Below are 23842 nucleotides of genomic sequence, written 5' to 3' on the forward strand. Positions count from 1 at the left end.
TGTTCCTCGATATAGATTAGATAAGGAAAGGTAGAAACAATGTTGGGGTTGAGAAAATTTTTTTCACTTTCTGCATTTTTTGCCCTTTTTTTCACTTTTTGAAGATAAACCCTAAGCAATTTTCACTGCTAAAGTTTGTTTAAAATAAGCTACCTCAGAATATAAAGCACAGCTGTCCTTTCACTCACTGGGTCTTTTTAGTGATTTTGAACATACCACAAATGTAATCAGCAGCTCACACATGCCACTGCCCACCCAGATGCAGTACACTCAATAAGCTCTTCCCCTCTTACCTAACCCAGTCCGCACACTTTGCTCCTCCAATACCAACATACTCTCTGTGCCTTGATCTCATCTCTCTCACCGTTGAACCTGGCTCACATCCTCCTTCCAGCATGGAATTCTATCTTTCTTCAGATCCGAAAGCTTTCCCTGATCGACCTCTCATCGCCCCACCCTATTCCTCCCTTCGGCATCACCTGTGCACTTAGCTCTGTACCACTTCAGCACCCCAGGCCCCACAGTATTTACATATCCTTACATTCCCCTGCTTCCCCAACCTGTAAAGGATTTTAATGCCTGTCTCCCCCCTCCAGTCTGAAAGGTCCTTGAGAATAGGGATCATGACTTACTATTATCATTATTATTACTAACTCCACTGTACCCTTCTCAGGGTGGCACCTGGAGAGTTTCCAGTACTCTACCAGTCTCGACTACGGGAGGGAGAGTCAACCAGAAGCCTACTCATTCCATTCCTAGCTTGGGCAGTGCCTAGAGAATGGTAAGCAATCTGCTACAAGTCACAACTCCCCTGTGCTGGGCAGCAGTGGCATGGGAGAGAGTCAAGGGAGAAGAGTCGAGCTGACTGCGCAGAAGGAGGCAATGGTAAACCACTTCCATATTTTTACCAAGAAAACTCGATGGATCCATTACCAGAGCCATTGCAGATGGAGGTGGGGTGTTCTGGGAGAGATGTGTCCATGGTGTCGCTATGGGTCGGAGTCGATGGCATAAGACAGACAAGATTGTATTGTACCCTCCCAAGTGCTTAGCAGAGTGGTCTGCATACAGCAGAACCTCAATAAATAGCACTGATTGCTGGCATAGTGGGGGCTGCAGTATAAATCAGCGCAATGTCTTGAATCTTTCCAGGTCATTTTCCCAATCTGAACGGGAGCCTCCTGGTGCTTTAGGAGGAAATTTTTAGGCCTTTTTGCAAAATGCTCCAAATCACATACTAAGCAACAGATACATTCAAGGGGTTTTTTTTGTTCTGTTTTTAATGGTATTTGTTAAGGACTTATTATGTGCCAGGCATTATATTAAGCACTGAGGCAGATACAAGATAATCAGGTTGGACACGACCCATGTCCCACACGGGGCTCACGGTCTTAGTCCCCATTTTACAAATGAGGTAACTAAGGCACAGGGAAGTGATGTGACCCACGCTCTTCCCACTAGGCTTCCCTAAGCATTCCAAAACACCAAAATCATAATAAAGATGAGTGGTGTGATCAAAATACTTGGGGTTGCAAAAAATCTCCCAGACTTTTTACCAAGATTAAGTTAAATGCATCTGGCATTAGTATCATTTTACAAATTAGAAAACGGAGGTTCTCAGAGGGTCAGCTCCTTGCACAAGGCCCTCTCCGAAGTCCGGCACGGAACGTAGGATTCTGTTTGGATTGAGGCCTTTCTTGAACACAAACAATGTATTAGACCTAGCAGAGAGTGCCTTGCAACCTGTTCCCTCTTAATAATTACTCAATGTAATATTCATGTGACCCCTTCTCTACTGGGCATGCGGGCCAAATTTTAAGCACGGATCATTTCACTGCTGCGCAGAGAACGGGCCTCAAGGGTAGGAGGAAACAGCTGTTCAACAGCTGAATACTACATTCGACCAAAACATGAGGACAAATTGAAGATATGCAGATAGCTCAATTGGAATACGGCCAGAACACCCAGGCTAAACCTCCCTGCTTTTCAAAAGCACCCTCTTCAAAAGCCCTCATGATGTAATAAGTCTTTCAGTAAAGATTCACTTCACTTCACTTTCCTAAAAGATGGCACCGCCTGCAGCTCTGCCTTCTACTCTGTCAGGCTTTTCAATCAATCAGTTGCATTTATCGAGTGCTTATTGCCTGCAGAGCACTGTACTGAGCGCTTGGGAGAGTACAATATAAAAGAGTTGGTAGACAGTGGGTGTCTTTGTGACTTAGTGTCTGGGTGACCTTGAGCAGGACACTTAACTTCTCTCTGCCTCACTTGCCTCAAGTGTACAATAGGGATTAAGACTGTGAGCCCCACGTGGGACAACCTGATCGCCTTGTATCCTTCCCAGCGCTTAATAATAATGTTGGCATTTGTTAAGCGCTTACTATGTGCAGAGCACTGTTCTAAGCGCTGGGGGAGATACAGGGTCATCGGGTTGTCCCACGTGAGGCTCACAGTTAATCCCCATTTTACAGATGAGGTAACTGAGGCCCAGAGAAGTGAAGTGACTCGCCCACAGTCACACAGCTGACAAGTGGCAGAGCCGGGAGTCGAAGCCACGGCCTCTGACTCCAAAGCCCAGGCTCTTTCCACTGAACCACGCTGCTTCCCCAACAGTGCTTAAAACAGTGCTTTGCACATAGTAAACGCTTAACAAATGCCATCATTATTATTATTACCCCAGCGCTTAGAACAGTGCTCGGTACATAGTAAATATTTAACAGATACCATTATTGTTATTCATTAGACACACTCCCTGCCCACAACAAGCTTGCAGTGTAGAGGAGAAAGCTACCTAATAATGTTGGTATTTGTTAAGCGCTTACTATGTGCCGAGCACTGTTCTAAGCGCTGGGGTAGACATAGGGGAATCAGGTTGTCCCACGTGGGGCTCACAGTCTTAATCCCCATTTTACAGTTGAGGGAACTGAGGGACAGAGAAGTTAAGTGACTTGCCCACAGTCACACAGCCGACAAGTGGCAGAGCTGGGATTCGAACTCATGAGCCCTGACTCCAAAGCCCGTGCTCTTTCCACTGAGCCACGCTGCTTCTCCATTCTCTCATTCATCAGTCAGTGGCATTTACTGAACACTTGTGTGCCGAACACTTTACTACGTGCTTGGGAGAGAACAATCCAAAAGAGTCGATCAAAACTTTCATCACTTCCTGGGTGCTCTGGGGTGGTCTCCCAACCAGAAATAGAGGTTGAGGTGGGCAGGAGGGAAGGTTTATTATGAAAAGCAACTTTTACAATTTGGAAATAGAGTGAGCATGTGCCCAGTCACTATAATAATAATAAGTAGGGTATTTATTGAGCGCTATGTGCCAGGCACTATAATAAGCACTGAAGCAGATACAAGCAAATGGGGTTGGACACGGTCCCTGTCCCACATGAGGCTCAAAATCACAATCCCCATTTTACAGATGAAGAAATTGAGGCCCAGAGAAGTGAGTTGCCCATGGTTGCACAGCAGCCAAGTGGCACAGCCTGGATTAGAACCCAGGTCCTTCTGACTCCCAGGCCCATGTTCTATCCACTAGGCCCTTTAGTACAGGACTTGACCCATAATTAAAGCTTAGTATTTATTAATATTGTTATTATTTGGGATAAGCTGGGATGAGAACCCATGACCTCCTGACTCCCAGGCCCGTGCTCTACCACTACGCCACGCTGCTTTCTCAAAAGGGAGTGGGGCACTCACCCCCTCCTCTGCCATCTCGGGATGCCAGTCAACGGCTGCTCAGATGAGAGGAAATAGTCAAAGTTCACCACAGAAATGGACTAGGACAAGAGGTCAGGCAGTCGATCCTTTTCAACGAGCGCTTACCGTGTGCGGAGCATTGTTCTAAGCGCTTGAGAGAGTACCAGGGGTGGGAAACAGAATGCCCTAGTGGATAGAGCTCAGGCCTGGGAGTCGGAAGGACCTGGGTCCTAATCCCGAATCTGCCACTTCTCTGCTGTGTGACCTTGGGCAAGTCACTTCAGTTACCTCATCTGTAAAATGGGGATTAAGTTTGTGAGCCCTATGTGAGACCCCAGTGCTTAGTACAGTGCCTGGCACATAGTAAAAACTTAGCAAATACCATTAGAACAAGAAAAACAACTGGAAAAGGGGGTTAAAGACGTCAAGGGCAGTCACGCAAAATAGGCAAGGCCCCTTCTGCCCAGTATGATGGCCACCTTTGCTTCATTCAATCGTATTTATTGAGCTTTTACTGTGTGCAGAGCACTGTACTAAGTGCTTAAAAAGTACAAGCTTCCATTCCAACACCGGCTGAACTTTCTTCTGTAAGGTCTTTTTCCGACCTGATGAGAATCCGAAAGCTACACATACAGATATTCCTCACTTAAACAAGGTTTTCCAACTGCCATTTTGAGGATCAATGACCGGACGAAGGGTGTGTACGGAGGCTGCGATCCGCGAGCCAGAGCGGGGCAAGTTAGAGGAGGGCCCTGAAACCTGTGATCAGGAGTTCGTTTTCTTGCCACGGGGAGACTTGAAAGAGATTTTAGCAGGAAGAGAATGTTATTGAAGGTCTTTAGATAGATTGGCAGGAAGAGAGACTGGTGGCCGGTGTGCAGGTGATTGCAATAATCCAAGTTAAATAAAACTGAATTAGGGCTGAGGAAGTGGAGCAGAGGAGTGTCTCTCCCTGAAAAGTGATACCGAATGAACACAAAAGATCATATTCATGCTCATTTCTTACATTACATCCTAAATGATAGTATTCTCAAGGATTAACTCCTCCGAGAGGCCTTCCCAAACTAAGCTCTCCCTTTCTCTCTTCTCCCCCTCCTTTCTGCATCGCCCTGACTTGCTCCCTTTGTTCTTCCTCCCTCCCAGCCCCACAGCACTCATGTACATATCTGTCATTTGTTTATTTGTATTGATGTCTGTCACCCCCACTCTAGACTGTAAGCTGGTTGTGGGGAAGAAATGTGTCTACTGTTGTACTTTACTCTCCCAAGTGCTTAGTAAAATGCTCTGCACGTAGTAAGTGCTCGATAAATACGAATGAATGAATGAACAAACTCAAGAGCAAAGAGAAAGATCAGTCAGGACATGTAGTCTACTGAACTCTTCAAGAGATAAGTGAAGGAGCCATCCAGGATACCCTAACAAATCAAATCAATCAATCAAGGGTATTTGAGTGCTTCCTGCGGGCAGAACACTGTACAAGTGCAGAGCACTTGGGAGAACACAAGACATCAGAGTGGGTACACACATTCTCTGCCCACAACAAGCTAAGAGTGCAGTGACAGACTTCAGTATAAATAACAATCGATCTGTACATAAGTATCAAATTCTAGGAAGGCATAGGAAGCCCTTTTGAGAAAAAGAAATGGTGGCAATTTCTCAATCTGGATGAATGACAGCAAACAAACACAGAGAATTTCTAATCAGAACAGCAGATTTGGTACTGGTAGAGTTTCCCAGCTGGAAATGGGATTTTTTTTGTCCACTAAGCCACGCTGCTGGATGGAGAAGGGCCCACTGGCTGTTTATAATGAGAAGGATTTTTTGAGTTTCTTGTTCCTGTGGTGCTATCTCTCTGTGGAGCTCCTTGCTAGTGTCTCCCTTCCCTGAGAAGCAGCATGGCATAGTGGCTAAAGCATAGGCCTGGAAGTCAGAAGGCCAAGGGTTCTAATTCCGACTCTTCCACTTGTGACCTTGGGCAAGTCAGTCCAGGCCTCAGTTGTTTCATCTGTAAAATAATTATAATAACCGTGGCTCAGTGGAACGAGCCCGGGCTTGGGAGTCAGAGGTCATGGGTTCGAATCCCGGCTCTATCACTTGTCAGCTGTGTGACTGTGGGCAAGTCACTTCACTTCTCTGGGCCTCAGTTATCTCATCTGTAAAATGGGGATGAAGACTGTGAGCCTTATGTGGGACAACCTGATGACCCTGTATCCACCCTAGTGCTCAGAACAGTGCTCTGTACATAACAATAATAATAATAATAATGTTATTTGTTAAGCACTTACTATGGGCCAAGCACTGTTCTAAGCGCTGGGGTAGACACAGGGGAATCAGGTTGGACCACGTGGGGCTCACAGTCTTAATCCCCATTTTACAGATGAGGTAACTGCAGTACAGAGAAGTGAAGTGACTTGCCTAAAGTCACACAGCTGACGAGTCGCCGAGGTGGGATTTGAACCCGTGACCTCTGACTCCAAAGCCCATGCTCTTTCCACTGAGCTAAGCGCTTAACAAATACCAACATTATTATTATTATTATTAAAGAGCATGGGCCTGAGAGTCAGAAGGAGCCAAGTTCTAATCTTCGCTCTGCCAACTGCTTGCTCTGTGATCTTGAGCAAATCACTTCATTTCTCTGGGCCTGGGTTTCCTCAACTGTAAAATGGGAATTCACTTTCTGTACTTCCTCCTACTTAGATTGGCTGCCCCTTATAGAATGGAGACTCCATCCAACCTAATTAACCGGTACCTACTCCAGTGCTTAGAACAGTGTTTGAAACCTAGTCGGGGTTTAACAAATACAATTCTTTTTTTTAAAAAAAAAGGCAAGTAAAATATGGGTCTCACCCTCTTGGAGCTTTCAATCAAAACCATAAAACAGCTTCTCTAACATGAACGGCACACTGACAAAGAACTAGGCTGACCAAGAGATAATAAGGTGGTAAGAGCCAGGCTCATATATAAATACCTGAATATTTACACTCTGGACAGGGATAATTGCCTTTCATTTGGTGGGTGAGCAGGTGGGCTAGGAGATGGGGGTGGGGAAGAAAAAGCAGCGCCTCATGAGGGAAGTTTTCATCACCATCATGATTAACAGCACTGTTTATTGTTGTATCGTACTTTCCCAAGCGCTTAGTAGAGTGCTCTGCACAGGGTAAGTGCTCAATAAATACGATCGAATGAATGAATGAATTTATTGCCCACCTTTCCCTCCTCAAATCAGAGAGATAATTGTTCTCCCCCACTTCAAAATCTTATTGAAAGCACATCTCCTCCAAGCAGCCTTCCCCGACTAAGCCCTCCGCATCTTATCTCCCACTCCCTTCTACGTCACCCTGACTTGCTCCCTTCATTCATCCTCCCTCCCATCCCCACAGCACATTTGTATATATCTGTAACTTATTGATCTATTTATATTAATGTCTGTCTCCCCCTCTAGACTGTGAGCTGGTTGTGGGCAGGGATGTGTCTGTTGTTATATGGCACTCTCCCAAGTGCTTAGTACAGTGCTTTGCACACAGTGAGAGCTCAATAAATACTACTGCACATAGTAAGCGCTCAATAAATACGACTGCACACGGTAAGCGCTCAATAAATACGATCGAATGAGTGAATGAACCTACAGCCTACAGAGCACTGTACTAGGTGCTCGGGAACAGAGAGTACACCACAAATCAAAGAAATAGTCCCTGCCCTTCTGTAATTTACAATATAATGGGTTACAGGCTTCCTGGAAGAGATGGGAATTAAGAAGTCTTTGAAGGAAGAAAGGGAGAGCAGTTGGCAAAACTGGAAAGGAAGGTGGAAGGTGATAGGGACTACATAAATTCACCGAATTAGCCTAATCTATGAACGGGAACCACATCCGCTGATAAAAAACAGATGTGCACACGGTATACGTAGCGGCCCATTCCCCTACACCAGCCCCCGGCCGCGGTCTCTGAACACCTATCGCCACAGGAAGATGAAATCCAAGTGTCAAATGTTCTTACCTTTTTGAGAACGAAGCAGCGGCGTCAGCTTTTGTGTGGCTGACTGCACGGGATGAACGTTCACGTTCAGTTAACACGCGCTTAGTGTGAGAGCCAAAGCGGTCTTGACACCCCAAAGTCATAAAGTTATAAGCAAATCTGGAGATGACACCAACCACTTTGGAAAACTTAAAGGAAACAGAGAACCCTAGACGGGATAATACTGTGTGAACTTGGTATTTGCCCCTCCTTCGACCCCAGACCGCTTGATTCATTCATTCAATTGTACTTACTGAGTGCTTACTGTATGCAAAACACTGTACTAAGCACTCAGGAGAGTACACTTAAGTACCTATCCTAATTTCTTTATATTAATGTGTCTTCCTCTCTACACTCTAAGCTCATCGTGGGCAGGGAACGTGTCAACCAACTCTGTTGTGCTATACTCTCACCAGTGCTTAGTGCAGTAGAGAAGCAGCGTGGCTCGGTGGAAAGAGCATGGGCTTTGGAGTCAGAGGTCATGAGTTCGAATCCCAGCTCTGCCACTTGTCAGCTGTGTGACTGGGCAAGTCACTTCACTTCTCTGTGCCTCAGTTACCTCATCTGTAAAATGGGAATTAAGACTGTGAGCCCCACGTGGGACATCCTGATTCCCCCGTGTCTACCCCAGCGCTTAGAATAGTGCTCGGCAAATAGTCAGTGCTTAACAAATACCAACATTATTATTATTATTACTTTGCATAGAGTGAGTGCTTAATAAATACCATTAATTGACTGGCTGTGATGATATGACACACTCTCCCTTCTCAAATGAACAGCGCCACAGACTAACCAGCCCAGGCCCCGTTCAACATCCTAGACATCCAGGGAAGCAGCATAGCTCAGTGGAAAGAGTCCGGGCTTGGGAGTCAGAGGTCATGGGTTCGAATCCCAGCTCTGCCACTTGTCTGCTGTGTGACCTCGGGCAAGTCACTTAACTTCTCTGGGCCTCAGTTCCCTCATCTGTAAAATGGGGATTAAGACTATGAGCCTCACGTGGGACAACCTGATTACCCTGTATCTACCCCAGCGCTTAGAACAGTGCTCTGCACATAGTAAGCACCTAACAAATACTAACATTATTAACATTATTAGACAAGGGTAGGCAATATATGACCAGGGCACCAAGGGGCTATTGACTATTAACGAATTGAAGGACGGTGAGGAGCCGCAGTGGCACCCCCTTTTCCCTCAGCTCCCCCTCCCTTCCGCGTCACCTCGACTCGCTCCCTTTGCTCTTCCCCCCGTCCCTGCCCCACAGGACTTATTTATATATGTATATATCTATAATTCTACTTATTGATATTGATGCCTGTTTACTTGTTTTGATGTCTGCCTTCTCCCCTCTAGACTGTGAGCCCGCTGTGGGCAGAGATTTTCTCTCTTTATTGCTGTATTCTACTTTCCAAGTGCTTAGTACAGTCCTCTGCACTCAGTAAGTGCTCAATAAATATGATTGAATAAATGAATAAATGAAAGGATTGCTTCCTCTGCCTCTTTGCACCTCTCCCTACCCATGTCTCCAACATTTCCAGCACAGCAATGGGAGAGATGGCAGTTTTCAGTTCCCCAGGGAACCTCTTTCAATACAAAATATGCACCACAATATTTCACAAGTGTCACCCTCAAGAATCAATTAATGATATTTACTGAGCATTAACTGCGTGCAGAGCACTGTGCTAAGCATTTGGAGGAGTAAAATACAACGGAATGAGTAGACAGTTCTCTGCCCAAAACGTGTTTACAGACTAGAGAGAAGACAGCTTCGAAAAAGTTGCTAAGTGGCCTTCTGATCCAAAGAATTACTCACCCTCATCTTTCGAGATGAGCATCCTTAGCAAAAAATACCAAAAAGAGATGGGTTAAGATAAGAGCTCAATGTTGTTGTAAAATATAAGAAATGTCTAAACAACAAAATTGAAGGGACCAAATATTTGCTTTATGGAGGGGTGGGAGTTGGTTGAGGGGAAGCAAGGCGACGCACGGTTCTTTTAAACGAAGCATAGAGAAAAGTGACTTCTCAATTTTAATCTAGGCTCTCATCCGCTCCCCAAGTATAGAGAAGTCAAGTACCATATAGTCAGGTCCAGTTTTTCCCATTCTGAAGGTCCATTCCCTACCTACCCAAAAATCAAAACAGAAACTGGATATTCACATTCAGTTAAGCGCTGCCTCACTCCCTTTGATCTTCCCCCTCTCCCTGCCCCTCGGCGCTTATGTATATATGCATATATCTATAATTCTATTTATTGATACCGATGCCTGTTTAACTGTATTAATGTCTGTCTCCCCCCTCTAGACTGTGAGCCCATTGTGGGCAGGGATGGTCTCTACTGTTCTTTTCAAGCTCTTAGTACAGTGCTCTGCACACAGTAAGCACTCAAATATGACTGAATTGAATGACAGAACAAAAACACCTCCCTTGTTGTACCTCTTCTCCACACCAAAAGGCAGCAACCAGACAGAGGAAGGAAGAGAAATAGAGAGAGAGAGAACGAGAGAGAGCACCCTTTGCTTGGGTTAGGGAAGGTAACGGGGGTAAGGAGTATCGACAGTAATGACTTTATAGGGCAGCAAGCAGGGTAAGCGCCCTCTCACTTTTTTTATGGTTTTTTTTAATGTTCTTATTATGTGCCAGGCACTGTACTAAGCACTAGGGTAGACACAAGTTAATCAGGATGAGACACAGTCTGTGTCCCACATGGGGGTCACGGTCTTAATACCCATTTTACAGATGAAGGACTTGAGTTACAGAGAAGTAAAGTAACTTGCCCAAGGTCCCACAGCAGTGGAGGAGGCGGGACTAGAACCCAGGTTCTTCCAACTCCCAGGCCCGTGCTCTATCCGTTAGAACCCGGTGCTTCTCCCTTTACGTTTGCTTTTTTCTCTTGTCCTCCACATCCCCTGCCGCCGGCTTTTCCCAGGAAAGGGTGCTTCTGCAATTTCAACGTTCCTCTGCTCCTGGATTGCTAGCTAGGGTGGAGCAGAACTTTTCCATCCTGCTCCTTCGCGATCCGCCACTGTCCCTTCCATATCATCACTCTGACGAAGAAGATACTGCATGACAACTAAGGATTCTTTGCCCAGAATGTATTAAAGCACTGACTGACCAGCTGTGGAGTCAAACTCCCAGCACTGGAAGAAGTGTGGCCTAATGGAGAGATCACAGGGCTGAGAGTTGAAAGGACCCAGGTTTTAAACTCGGCTCTGCCACTCGTCTGCTTCGGGACTCTGGACAAGTCACAGATTCTCTGTGCCTCAGTTACCTCACCAGTAAAATGGGGAATAAGACTGTGGGCGCTTTGTGGGACAGGGACTGTGACCAACCTGATTAATGTATCCATTCCAGCAATTAGTACAGTGCCTGAAAAATGGTAAGCGCTAAACAAATACCATAAAACAAATACACAAACAAATGAAAAACAGGTGACAGATGTGACTCCCAGAGGCAAGATCCGGGTGGGCCTTGCTTCACAGAAGCAGCCTGGTGGAGTGGCTAGAGCCCAGGCCTGGCAGTCAGAAGGTCATGGTTTCTAATCCCAGCTCCAACACTTGTCTGCTGTGTGACTTTGGGCAAGTTCATTGGGCCTCAGTTACCTCATCTGTAAAATGGGGATCGAGACTGTGAGCCCCAAGTGGGTCAGAGATTATTTCCAACCCCATTTGCTTGCATCCACCACTGCTTAGTACACTGCTTAGTAAGTGCCTAACAAATTATTATTATTTTATTATTCAGAGAGGTCTTGCCTTTTCAGAGGGGTGCCATCAAGCCTGATGCCACTAGCCTATGCCCCAAAGCACCCCCTTTCTCTGCACATGCCCTGATGCTCTCCTCACTCCTGGCTTCAAAGCTGTCCATCCCCTTGGCCCCTCCTACCTCACCTCCCTTCTCTCCTTCTGCAGCCCACCCCGCACGCTCCGCTCCTCTGCCGCCGCTAACCTGCCACACCGTCGACCCCTGGCCCACATCCCACCTCTGTCCTGGAATGCCCTCCCTCCTTACAGCTACCAAACTCACTCTCTTCCCCTCTTCAAAGCCCTACTGAGAGCTCCCCTCCTCCAGGAGGCCTTCCCAGACTGAGCCCTCCCTTTCCCTCTGCTCCCCATTCCCCCTACTCCCTCCCTCTACCCCACCCCATTCCCCCCTCCACAGCCCTTGTATATATTTGTACATATTTATTGCTCTATTTATTTTATTAATGATGTGCATTTATCTATGGTTCTATTTATCTATTTTGATGGTAGTGATGCCTGTCTACTTGTTTTGTATTGTTGTCTGTCTCCCTCTTCTAGACTGTAAGCCCGTTGTTGGGTAGGGATTGTTTCTATCTGTTGCCAAACTGTACTTTCCAAGGGCTTAGTACAGTGCTCTGCACACAGTAAGCACTCAATAAATACGATTGAATGAATGAATGGTTATCGCATCCCAGACAGCAGTCTGTCTACTGTGCAAATGACAATGGAATTTTTTTTGTTGCTGCTCTTCCTTCTTTCTGTTCTCCACACTGTAAGCTCTTCGGGACAGGGAAACGTGCCTACCAAATCTGTTGTACGGTACTGAAGCGGCGTGGCTCAGTGGCAAGAGCGTGGGCTTGGGAGTCAGAGAACAGGGGTTCGAATCCCGGCTCCGCCACTTGTCTTCTGTGTGACTTTGGGCAAGACACTTGACTTACCTGTGTCTCAGTTACCTCATCCTGTTGGGATTAAGACTGTGATCTCCACATGGGACAACCTGATTACCTTTTATTCATTCATTCAATTGTATTTGAGCACATACTGTGTGCAGAGCACTGTACTAAGCACTTGGAATGGACAATTGGAGGCAGATTTCATCTACCCCAGCACTTAGAACAGTGCTAGGCACATAGTAAGCACATAACAAATACCATTATTATTATTATTCGCCCAAGCGCTTATTAGAGTGCTCTGCACACAGTAAGCACTCAATAAATACCACTGACGATTTTTGCTTCTCGTTTTTCTCCAAGGCTTTGCGAAACAATGGGAAAAGTCTTCCCAACCCTTACTAAGGCACTCTGTGTATCACACCTAACAATGCAGACCAAATGAATGACAGCACAAATGCATCTACTGCTCTTGCGTCCTCAGAGATCAATTAATCAATCAGTGGTATTTATTGGGCACTTACCGTGTGCAGACAAGAGTCTGTCTTGTCTTATGCCGTCGAGTCGTGTCTGACCCATAGCAACACCACAGACACATCTCTCCCAGAACGCCCCGCTCTCCATCTGCAATTGTTCTGGTAGTGTTTTCTTGGTCAAAATCCGGAAGTGGTTTACCATTGCCTCCTTCCATGCAGCAAACTCGAGTCTCGGCCCTCCACCCTCTCCCGTGCCGGTGCTGCCCGGCACCGGTGAGTTTTGACTTGTAGCAGATTGCCTTCCACTGGCTAGCCACTGCCCAAGCTAGGAACGGAATGGACAGGCCTCTGCTTGACTCTCCCTCCCGTAGCCGAGACTGGTAGAGCACTGGAAACTCTCCTGGTGCGACCCTGAGGGGGGGGACACTAAGAGTTTAGGAGAGTACAATATAATGGAGTTGGTAGACACTTTCCTTGTCCACGTCCACCTTACCGTTAGAGAAAGTTTATCTTTCTCTAGAACCCATGACCTTCTGACTCCCAAACCGTACTCTAGCCACTACGCAACACTTCTTCTCCCAAGAACAGCAGTATGTGACTTCTTAATAATAATGTTGGTATTTGTTAAGCGCTTACTATGTGCAGAGCACTGTTCTAAGCGCTGGGGGAGATACAGGGTAATCGGGTTGTCCCACGTGAGGCTCACAGTTAATCCCCATTTTACAGATGAAGGAACTGAGGCCCAGAGAAGTTAAGTGGCTTGCCCACAGTCACACAGCTGACAAGTGGCGGAGCCGGGATTTGAACCCATGACCTCTGACTCCCAACCTCAGGCTCTTTCCTCTGAGCCACGCTGCTTCTCATGCATCTTAATGGGATCAATGCCCGATCGGGTAGGACCACAGCCTGTCGCCTGCCCTGAAGCAGGACCAGATCTTCTATCTGTTGTTGGTGGGTGGGAAAGATGCAATTAGACCTGCTTGACAGAAAGCACCCCCAACAGACCCCGGGGTCCTAAAATCAACTCAGAAACACACACTCATGCAAACACCTGAGTGATCAATCCCTCTGCTGCCTTCCTGCACACTTTGCGGTGGCTTTTCTCCCCCTCGAGTTGTTGGCTTGAAAGTGCTGCTACATTACTCTGTCTCTGTTCTCGAGGATCTTAGTCTCCAAAGACGAGAGAGGAAAGACTCAGAAAATGAAAGAATTACTAATCAGGACAGGAGGTTTTGTTGGTTTTTTTTCCATTAAAGAGGTTAAATTACACTGAAGTTACTATGAAAGGCTGCGTTCCAAGCTCTGGTTCTGTGGGAGTTTCCTATTCGTTGGATGGCGATTGAAAGAGCATTCAATTACCGGGCTCATGGAAAAACCGGTGTAGGCCCAGTTTCCCCTAAGTTGCAGGGATGCATGGCTGCTCATCCCATCGATCAATCGATGGGATGTACTGAGCACCTAGCGTATGTACAGCAGTAAGTGTTTGGGATTGTATAATATAGTAGGGAGCCATGATCCCTGCTCTCCAAGAACTTATATTGCACAGAAAGGTTTTAAACACTGGAAAGACTAGGACATGTACCCAAACTAAGCCCCACTTTTCCTCATCTGCCACGCCTTTCTTCATTGCCCTGACTTGCTCCTTTGGCTCTTCCTCACCTCTCCCGCCCTACTTTTGTCTAGATCAGTCATTTTATTTATTTGCACTGCTGTCTGTTTCCCCTCCTCTAGACTGTGAGCTCACTGCGGGCTGGGATTGTCACTATTTATTGGTGAATTGTACTTTCCCCAGTGCTTAGTACAGTGCCCTGCACACAGTAAACACTAAACAAATACGACCCAATGAATGAATCAGCAGCAGTGCCTGGAGGGTCCAACTCCCAGAAGCAGTGATGTCTCTCTTCTTCTTGTCCCTCCACAGTTTGAGCCCCGTTTAATCAAGCAGTCAGTCATTCAGTGATGTTTACCGTTTCCTGCCTGCCAGGAGCTTACCGTCTGGATGGGGAGACAGACGTTAATATAAATAGATTACGGATAGGTACGTGAGTGCTGTAGGGCTGAAGATGGAAAAGTAATAATAATAATGTTGGTATTTGTTAAGCGTTTACTATGTGCCAAGCACTGTTCTAAGCGCTGGGGTAGATACAAGGTAATCAGGTTGTCCCAGTTAGGGCTCACAGTCTTCATCCCCATTTTACAGATGAGGTAACTGAGGCACAGAGAAGTGAAGTGACTTGCCCAAGGTCACACAGATGACGAGCAGCGGAGCCCGGATTGGAACCCAGGACCTCTGCCTCCCAAGCCCCTGCTCTTTCCACTAAGCCACGCTGCTTCTCTCGGGTGCTAGCTTACACGGTGCTGGTCCAAATGCAAGCTTGAGTTTCCACATGGAAGGTCCCCAGAAGCAGACTCTTAAGCCTCTTACATAAATAGAGGAAACGTTTGGTGGAAGGGAGTTCCCTTGTTGGGAAGAAATTTTAAAACACATTAAATGCAAATTTTCTGGCTTTTCTTCTCCAGCAAGCCTTTCCCGATTAATTCCCAACTCCCTTAGTGGAATGAACCCAACAGCTGATTCTAGCCCTCTTTACCGATACCTAACCTCTGAATTTATGTGCATATGAAGTGCCATCTATCAAGCTGTTGTTGTCTTTTGCTGTCGTGTCCGACCCATAGCGATGCCACGGACACATCTCTCCCAGAACGCCCCACTTGCATCTGCAATCGTTCCGGTAGTGGATCCAGAGAGTTTTCTTGGTAAAAATACCGAAGCGGTTTACCACTGCCTCCTTCCGTGCAGTAAACCTGAGTCTCCGCCTTCGAATTTCTCCCGTGCGGCTGCTGCCCAGGACAGGGGAGTTTTGACTCGTAGCAGACGGCCTGCCACTCGCTGGCCACTGGCCAAACTAGGAATGGAACGGACAGGCCTCTGCTTGACTCTCCCTCCCGTAGCCGAGACTGGTAGAGGACTGGAAACTCTCCAGGTACGACCCTGAGAGGTGCATCTATCAAGTACTTACTCGGTTTCAAGCAATATGCTAAGCACTGAGAGCGGTACAAAATGATCAGATCCAATCTCTGTTCCACGTGGGGATCATTTTATGTGTATATAGATAGATAAACGGATAAAGTAATGGTAGTTTTGGTTAAGTGCTTACTCTGTGTCAAGCAGAACAATCAATGCTGGGGTACATACAGGGTAATCCGGTCCGACGTGGGGCTCAAATTGAAGTAGGAGGAAGGACGGGTATTGAATCCCCATTCTGCAGATGAGGGAACTGAGTCAGAGAGAAATTAAGTGAGTGGCCCAAGATCACGCAGTGGGTAAATGGTATCGGCGGGATTAGAATCCAGGTCCTCTGACGCCCAAACCTGGGCTCTTTCCACTAGACCACGCTGCTTCAGAGCCCGGGCCTGGGAGTCAGAGGTCATGGGTTCTAATCCCAGCTCTGCCACTTGGCTGCTGTGTGACTGGGCAAGTCACTTCATTTCTCTGGGCCTCAGTTACCTCATCTGGAAAATGGGGATTCCCACTGTGAGCCCCACCTGGGACAGGGACTGTTTCCAACCCGATCTGCCTGTATCCACACCTCAGGGTTTAAACATTAAATATGCCTGACACATAGTGAACGCTTAAAAAATACCACAGTTATTATTATCACATTCAATCATTCAAACATTACATCCAATCATTTATTCTGACTCTACTATCTACAAATATGTTCGTCAACCCCAGTAGACTGTGAGCTGCTTGTGGAACTCCTTAGTTGGCAGGGGTCAGGTCTTGGGCTCCTGCTGGCCTTTCCCAAGCACTAAGTAATTAATTAATTAATGATGGCATTTGTTAAGCACTAGTACAGTACACTCAGCTCAACATGTGCCTCAATAAATACCCTTAGTGCTTCTAGTTCTTGAATCGCCTCTGGTTTAAATGAAGCAACTCTTTCCCCCTCCGCCGATTTTTTTATAGGGGGACTCTGGCAAGGAGGGTTTGTTAGGATTTGGCAAAGAGAATTTGATATAAAAATCACAACTAAAATTGATCAAAAAAATCAAAACTTTAAATATGGAAAATGGCACAGATTGATGGCACAGATGGGTAAACTTTGGAATGGACAGCTTGGAGACATTAATTGCAAGCTCTTTGCTCATGATTCCCATCAAACCCCGAGAATAGAAGCAGCGTGGCTCAGTGGAAAGAGCCCGGGCTTGGGAGTCAGAGGTCATGAGTTCTAATCCCGGCTCCGGCACTTGTCTGCTGTGTGACTTTGGGCAAGTCACTTCACTTCTCTGGGTCTCAGTTACCTCATCTGGAAAATGGAGATTAAGACTTTGAGCCTCATGTGGGACAACCTGATTACCTTGTATCTACCCCAGTGCTTAGACTAGTGCTTGGCACATGTACGTGCTTATCAAATACCATTATTATTATTAATTCTGTTATATTGCCAACCACCTAGGAGAGTGCTCTGCACACAGTAAGTGCTCAAATACCATTGATTAATTGATTAGAATATTTTAAATAGAAAATGGGTTATTCTAAATATCTTAGGACCATAAGCTCATTAAGCTCACCACCTGCTAATTCTGTTGCACCGTGCTCTCCCAAGCGCTTAGTACAGTGCTCTGCACATAGCAAGCACTCAGCAAATCCCATTGTTTGACTGACTCGACATATGGATTTTTTGGGTGGGGAGAAAAACTTTGGGTTTGCTATGCATGTGTAGATGGGACAGCAGGTGTCCTGCAGGGCCAAACTGGACATTCAAACATTTGTGTGGAGTTTTTTGTGGAGAGGGAGTAAATGAGAAGAAATGAGTAGGAAAGATCCTGGCAAGAGCTAATGATGGGTCAGTGGGTATGTTACTAGCCTGTCTGTCCCCCTCTTCCCAGATCCTCTGTATTAGTGCAGAGGATGCAGAAGCTATAATAATAATAATTGTGGTGTTTATTAAGCATTTACTATATGCCAGGTACTGGGGTGGATACCAGCAAAATGGGTTGGACACAGTCCCTCCTGTCCCCTGTGGGGCTCACAGTCTCAATCCTCATTTTACAGATGAGGTAACTGAGGCCCAGAGAAGCAAAGTGACTCGCCCAAGGTCACACAGCAGACAGGTGGCGGAGCTGGGATTAGAACCCAAACCTTCTGACTCCCAGGCCTGTGCGCTAGCCACTAGGCCATGCTATAATTTTCACAGGGAAGGAGTGTTGGAGTCAAAGTGGTACAGGTGGGGAATCAGCCTGCCTCTGGCATTTCCTTATCTCCTCAGGCTCCCCTTCCTCCCTTCTCCCACCTACCCACCCTCTTCCATGCTTCTAGCTGATCTTAATCTCTTCAGCATTGGGAATAGGGAGAGGAACAAGGAAGGAAGCTTCCTCTGTCCTCAGTCCATCTCTACTGGTAAGATGATAGCCGACTCAGTTTCCAATGGCCTGCTTTTTTTCTTTCTTTTCTTTTACACTTGTCTCTGGCAGTCCTAATGTTCTTGACTTTAAGTGGTCAATTCATTTTCTGATAGTTAAATTCGATGTCTAGTTCTCTTTGTTTTACTTCCTTTATCTCGATTTTTTTCGAGCGTTCTCTTTATTGAAGGGAAGGAACCGGAGAGAGGAGAGCTCATTCATTCAGTCATATTCATTGGGCGCTTACTATGTGCAAAGAACTGTACTAAGTGCTGGGGAGAGTACAGTATAACAGTAAAACAGGCACATTCCCTGCCCACCTGAGCTTACAATTTAGGGAAGAGCTTACAGTCTAGAGCTGTAAATATAACTGGGGGAATACTTGTATTTCAAAGGATGTGGTTTCGTCATAGAAAGAGGGACTGATTATTGGGTTATCTGGGGAGCAAGTAGTCTGCCTGCTAAATATCTTGAGAATAAGACATTAGCCTCATCCAGCCTTAAAATGAGGCTAATTACTGGCAAGTAGATAAAAATAATGATGATGATGGCATTTGTTAAGCATTTACTATGTGCAAAGCACTGTTCTAATGAGGCTAATTACTGGCAAATAGATAATAATGATGATGGCATTTGTTAAGCACTTACTATGTGCAAAGCACTGTTCTAAGTGCTGGGAGGGGGATACAGGGTGATTAGGTTGCCCCATGTGGGGCTCACAGTCTTCATCCCCATTTTACAGATGAGGTAACTGAGGCACAGAGAAGTGAAGTGACTTGCCCAAAGTCACACAGCTGACATGTGGCGGAGCTGGGATTAGAACCCATGACCTCCGATTCTCAAGCCCGGGCTCTTGCCACAGAGCCACGCTGTACACACATTCCCTGTCCACAAGGAGATTACAGTCTAGCGGGCCAGGCTGACTCCCAAATGGCAGCAGGCTTAGAAAACGGTCAGATTCCATTAACGAGGAGATAACTGCCCGTCAAAGGGCAGGGACTGTCTCTATCTGTTGCGGATTTGTATATTCCAAGTGCTTAGTACAGTGCTCTGCACGTAGTAAGCGCTCAATAAATACTCTTGAATGAATGAATATGAAGAGGAAGTTAATGAAGGACTGTCAATTCCCTGTCCTCGTTAAAGTATGCCAAAGAGTTGAGTTCAATTGAAACCCTTGCCTGAGCTGGAAGTGTTTGTTATCAGCCGATGTGGAGAGAGAGGACTACCTTGAGTTGCTCATCCGCTAGACTCTCAGCTCACTGTGGGCAGGGAATGTGTCTGTTTATTGTTGGACTGTACTCTCCCAACTGTTCAGTACACGTGGTAAGCGCTCAACAAATACAACTGAATGAATCTCTCTAAGCCTCAGTTCCCTCATTTGTAAAATGGGGATTAAGACTGTGAGCCCTGCCTGGGACAGGGACTGTGTCTAACCTGATTTGCTCGTAGCCACCCCAGCGCTTAGTACAGTGCCTGACACACAGTAAGCACTTAACAAATGCCACAATTATTATCATTATTATTATTACTAATGCTGTGCGGCAGGGGCCAAATCCTAACCTCACCTGACCTCTCTGACAATTGGGCTTGCTTCCTGGCTGGAGATACTCACTTCCAACACACTACCTGGAACTGATCGGCGTGGAGTTTAAGGAGCAGAGAACTAATCATCCAACGATTTAAAAATAATCCTGCAATGTTAATTGGGAGTTTCCCAGAACAAATAAGCTGCCGTTCCTCCCCCCGCTAACAGGACATTCCTTATTTCAGACATTTCGATTTAAATTACATAGATCTGAAGGTGAGTTTAAACGAAGGAATCTGGATGAAAGGGTCCGATCCCAGAACTGGCAGCAATAAGGAAAAGAGTCGATCAGTGTTAAAAATAGACAAGGGTGTAGAACAACCCAAGGGAACATTTAATGGGACATTATTCTCTGGTAGGGCAGAGGCTCCAAGCTCTCTCGAGATACCATTCACTACCTCCAAAATCTTTTTTGAATACACCACGCTAGCCAAAAAACCTAACAGTTCTAAGAACTCCTAATTCCACAGCAACCAGAGACTAAGAACAACCCAAAATGAGAGTGGTTATATAAAAGTCTGAATTAAATATAATCTAGAATGATGGGTGTATATTTAAAAAAGAGTCAAAGTCAGAGCTTTAAAATAATCACCTTAGGAAAATCAGAGGAAATAAATTAATGGACTAGGCCAACTTCACCTGACCAAGAGAAAATGAAACAGCCCTGAAAATTAGGGATGAAACATTAACTTTTTTTTTTTAAATTTAGTAAAAATCTCATCATTCCTATCAACACCTCCTTTATGCCTTCAACCCTAAACTCTTCCTTTCTGACCTCTCTCCTTGTCTGCCATCTTGCATTTCCTCCGTCTTTCAGGACCCTTCTATTTAGACTTGCCACTCCCTCACACCTCAAACAGAACATGTCCAAAAAGAACTCCTCATCTTCCCACCCAAACTCTGTCCTCTCTAAGACTTTTGCATCACTGTAGACAACACCAATATCCTCCCTGTCTCAGAAACCCATAACCTTGGCATTTTCAACTCCTCTCTCTGGTTCAACTCATTTATTCAAGTAAGTGGCACATAATAAGCTCTTAACACATATCATCATCACTGTTATTATTATTATTGTTATTTACTGAGTATTTTTTCCCTACTTCCTCTCATTCATTCATTCAATAGTATTTATTGAGCGCTTACTATGTGCAGACCACTGTACTAAGTGCTTGGAATGAACAAGTCGGCAACAGATAGAGACAGTCCCTGCCGTTTGACGGGCTTACAGTCTGTCTACAGTCCTCTCCCTTCTGCATCGCCTAGGCACTTGGATCTGTAACCTTTAAGCCCCAGACAGTTATCCCACTCTCAGCCCCACAGCACTCATGTACATATTCCTAATTTATTTATTTATATTAATATATGTCTCCACCTCAGACCATGAGCCCTTTGTTGGAAGGGAACATGTCTACCGACTCTGGTGCTCCTCCAAGGACTTAGTACAGTCCTCTGCACACAATAAGCAGTCAATACATACCATTACACTACTGATACTCACCCAGCACCACAGTCCTTAAATATATATATATATTTTTATGATTTATTATTTCCCCTATCTGCAAATTATTTTAATATCTGTCTCTCCCTGTATACTGTGGCCTTGAGGCCAGGGATCACAACTACTAACTCTATTGTACTGTACTTTTTCAAGTCTCGGTGCAGTGCTTGGCACACAGTAAGTGCTCAATAAATAATAACAACAATGATGATGGTGTTTGTTAAGAGCTTATTATGTGCCAGGCACCATACTAAGCGCTGGGGTGGATACAAGCAAATCGAGTTGAGCACAGTCCCCGTCCCATGTGGGGTTCATGGTCTCAAATCCCCATTTTATAGAGAAGTGCCTTAAGTGAGGTGACTTGCCCAAGATCACCCAGCAGCCAAGTGGCAGAGCCGGGATTAGAATCCATGACCTTCAGACTCCTTCAGACTCCCAGGCCTGTGCTCTATCCGCTACGCCACTCTGCTTCTCACAACTGACCATCTGATAAGAAACTGAATTTCCGTATACCAATTCCTGTTTCTGAGTGGTAGGGCACTGGGCCTATTGGGAAAAAAGGAAAATTTCCCTGAACTTTCTACTTCAATCCCTTTGTAACACTTCTTCATGGGCTATTTATTGAGCACTTGCTGTGCGCGGAGCACTGTGCTGAGCCCTTGGGAAAGTACAAAACAAGAATTGGTAGACATGTTTCCTGCCCATAACGCCTTGACCTCCCCATGTCCTCTGTATCCTGGCCCTCTCTCCCAGCACTCCCTTCATCCCTCTTCCCCCCATCCCTGTCCTTTCCCAGGGTCGCCCCTCACCACCTCCCTGCACATGGCTCCCGTTCAACACTTCCCTTCCCCATCTCTCTGAATGAACACTGAGTATTTAAACGACACAGATCCAAGTGCAGTGGGGACCCAGAAGGGAGAGGGAGTAGGTCGCATCGTCTCCCCAATAAATCCCGCTTTTTCCCATCTCGCTCTCCCTTCCGTGTGGCCTACGCACTTGGATCTGTGAACTTCAGACATTTGATATTCGCCTCACTCATTCATTCATTCATATTTATTGAGTGACTACTGTGGGCAGAGCACTGTATTAAGCGATTGGAAAGTACAATATGGTAACAGACAGAAACTATCCCTACCCAACAGTTGGCTCATACTTCCAATGCCACAACATTAATAATAATGTTGGTATTTGTTAAGCGCTTACTATGTGCAGAGCACTGTTCTAAGCACTGGGGTAGGCGCAGGGGAACCAGGTTGTCCCACGTGGGGCTCACAGTCCTAATCCCCATTTTACAGATGAGAGAACGGAGGCACAGAGAAGTTAAGTGACTTGGCCACAGTCACACAGCTGACAAGTGGCAAGAGTGTACCATGCTGAAACTTCCAAGGTTCACAGAGAGCCTGAGCTTGTGAGTCTTCCTACATTCCTTGGGCAGTGGCTTGACCAGGCACACATGTCTTTTAAAGCCAAGTTTAATAATAATAATAACAATAATGATAATAATTGTGGTATTTGTTAAGCACTTACTCTGTGCCAGGCACTGTACTAAATGCTGAGGTTGATACGAGATCAGTGGGTTGGACTCACTCCCTGTCTCACTTGGGCCTCGCAGTCTTAATCCCCATTTTATAAGTGAGGAAGCTGAGGAAAAGAGAAGTTAAGTGATTTGCCCAAGGTCACAGAGCAGACGAGTGGTGGAGGAAGGATTAGAACCCAGTTCCTCTGACTCTCAGGCCACGCTGCTTTGGTTCCAACATGCCGGTAGCCCAGAGGGAGCTTTCTCCAGGGTTTTCTTTGCTTAAATATTTGAACCAGCGAATGGTTTTACTAGAAAGAGACTGTAAGCTCCTTCTCGGCCGGGAATGTGGCTACTAACTGGGTACAGGGTAATCAGGTTGTCCCACATGAGGCTCATAGTTAATCCCCATTTTACAGAGAAGTTAAGTGACTTGCCCACAGTCACACAGCTGACAAGTGGCAGAGTCGGAATTCGAACCCATAACCTCTGACTCCCAAGCCCGGGCTCTTTCCACTGAGCAACACTGCTTCTCTCTTAAAGTATGGATCTTTATATTATATGTTTCAAATTACTTAATGTTAATATTAATGTCTGCCTTCCCTTCTAATAATAATAATGATAATAATAATGATGGTATTTGTTAAGCATTTACTATGTGCCAAGCACTGTTCTAAGCACTGAGGTAGATGCAAGGTAATCAGGTTGCCCCACGTGAGGCTCACAGTCTTAATCCCCATTTTCCAGATGGGGAAACTGACGCTCAGAGAGGTTAAGTGACTTGCCCAAAGTCACACAACTGACAAATGGCAGAGCTGGGATTCGAACCCACCACCTGTGACTCCCAAGCCCGTGCTCTTTCCACTATGCCATGCTGCTTCTCATCTCATGTCCCATATTTCTTCCCCACCAGATGGTATGGCTTATTGGAAGAAAGAGGTTAATGGGAGACGCAAATGGTCCCACAGAGGAGAGCTGCAGATCTGGTTTTTCTCCCCCACACGCAGCTAAGGAACAGGGAAAG

At 45.9% G+C, this 23842-nt stretch overlaps 1 protein-coding gene and 1 non-coding gene across 3 annotated transcripts in view; both read right to left on the minus strand.

The window, feature by feature from the left end:
- DIS3L2 (DIS3 like 3'-5' exoribonuclease 2) overlaps nt 1-23842 on the minus strand; it is a 450189-nt gene that overhangs the window by 340544 nt on the left and 85803 nt on the right. The gene's annotated exons all lie outside the window — the stretch shown is intronic.
- On the minus strand, nt 13097-13234 carry LOC114816081. Its single transcript, XR_003763857.1, has one exon. It is a non-coding gene; the product is annotated as a small nucleolar RNA SNORA7 (small nucleolar RNA).

This window comes from Ornithorhynchus anatinus, chromosome 1 (assembly GCF_004115215.2).
Source record: "Ornithorhynchus anatinus isolate Pmale09 chromosome 1, mOrnAna1.pri.v4, whole genome shotgun sequence".
NCBI classification, from domain to species: Eukaryota; Metazoa; Chordata; class Mammalia; order Monotremata; family Ornithorhynchidae; genus Ornithorhynchus; species Ornithorhynchus anatinus.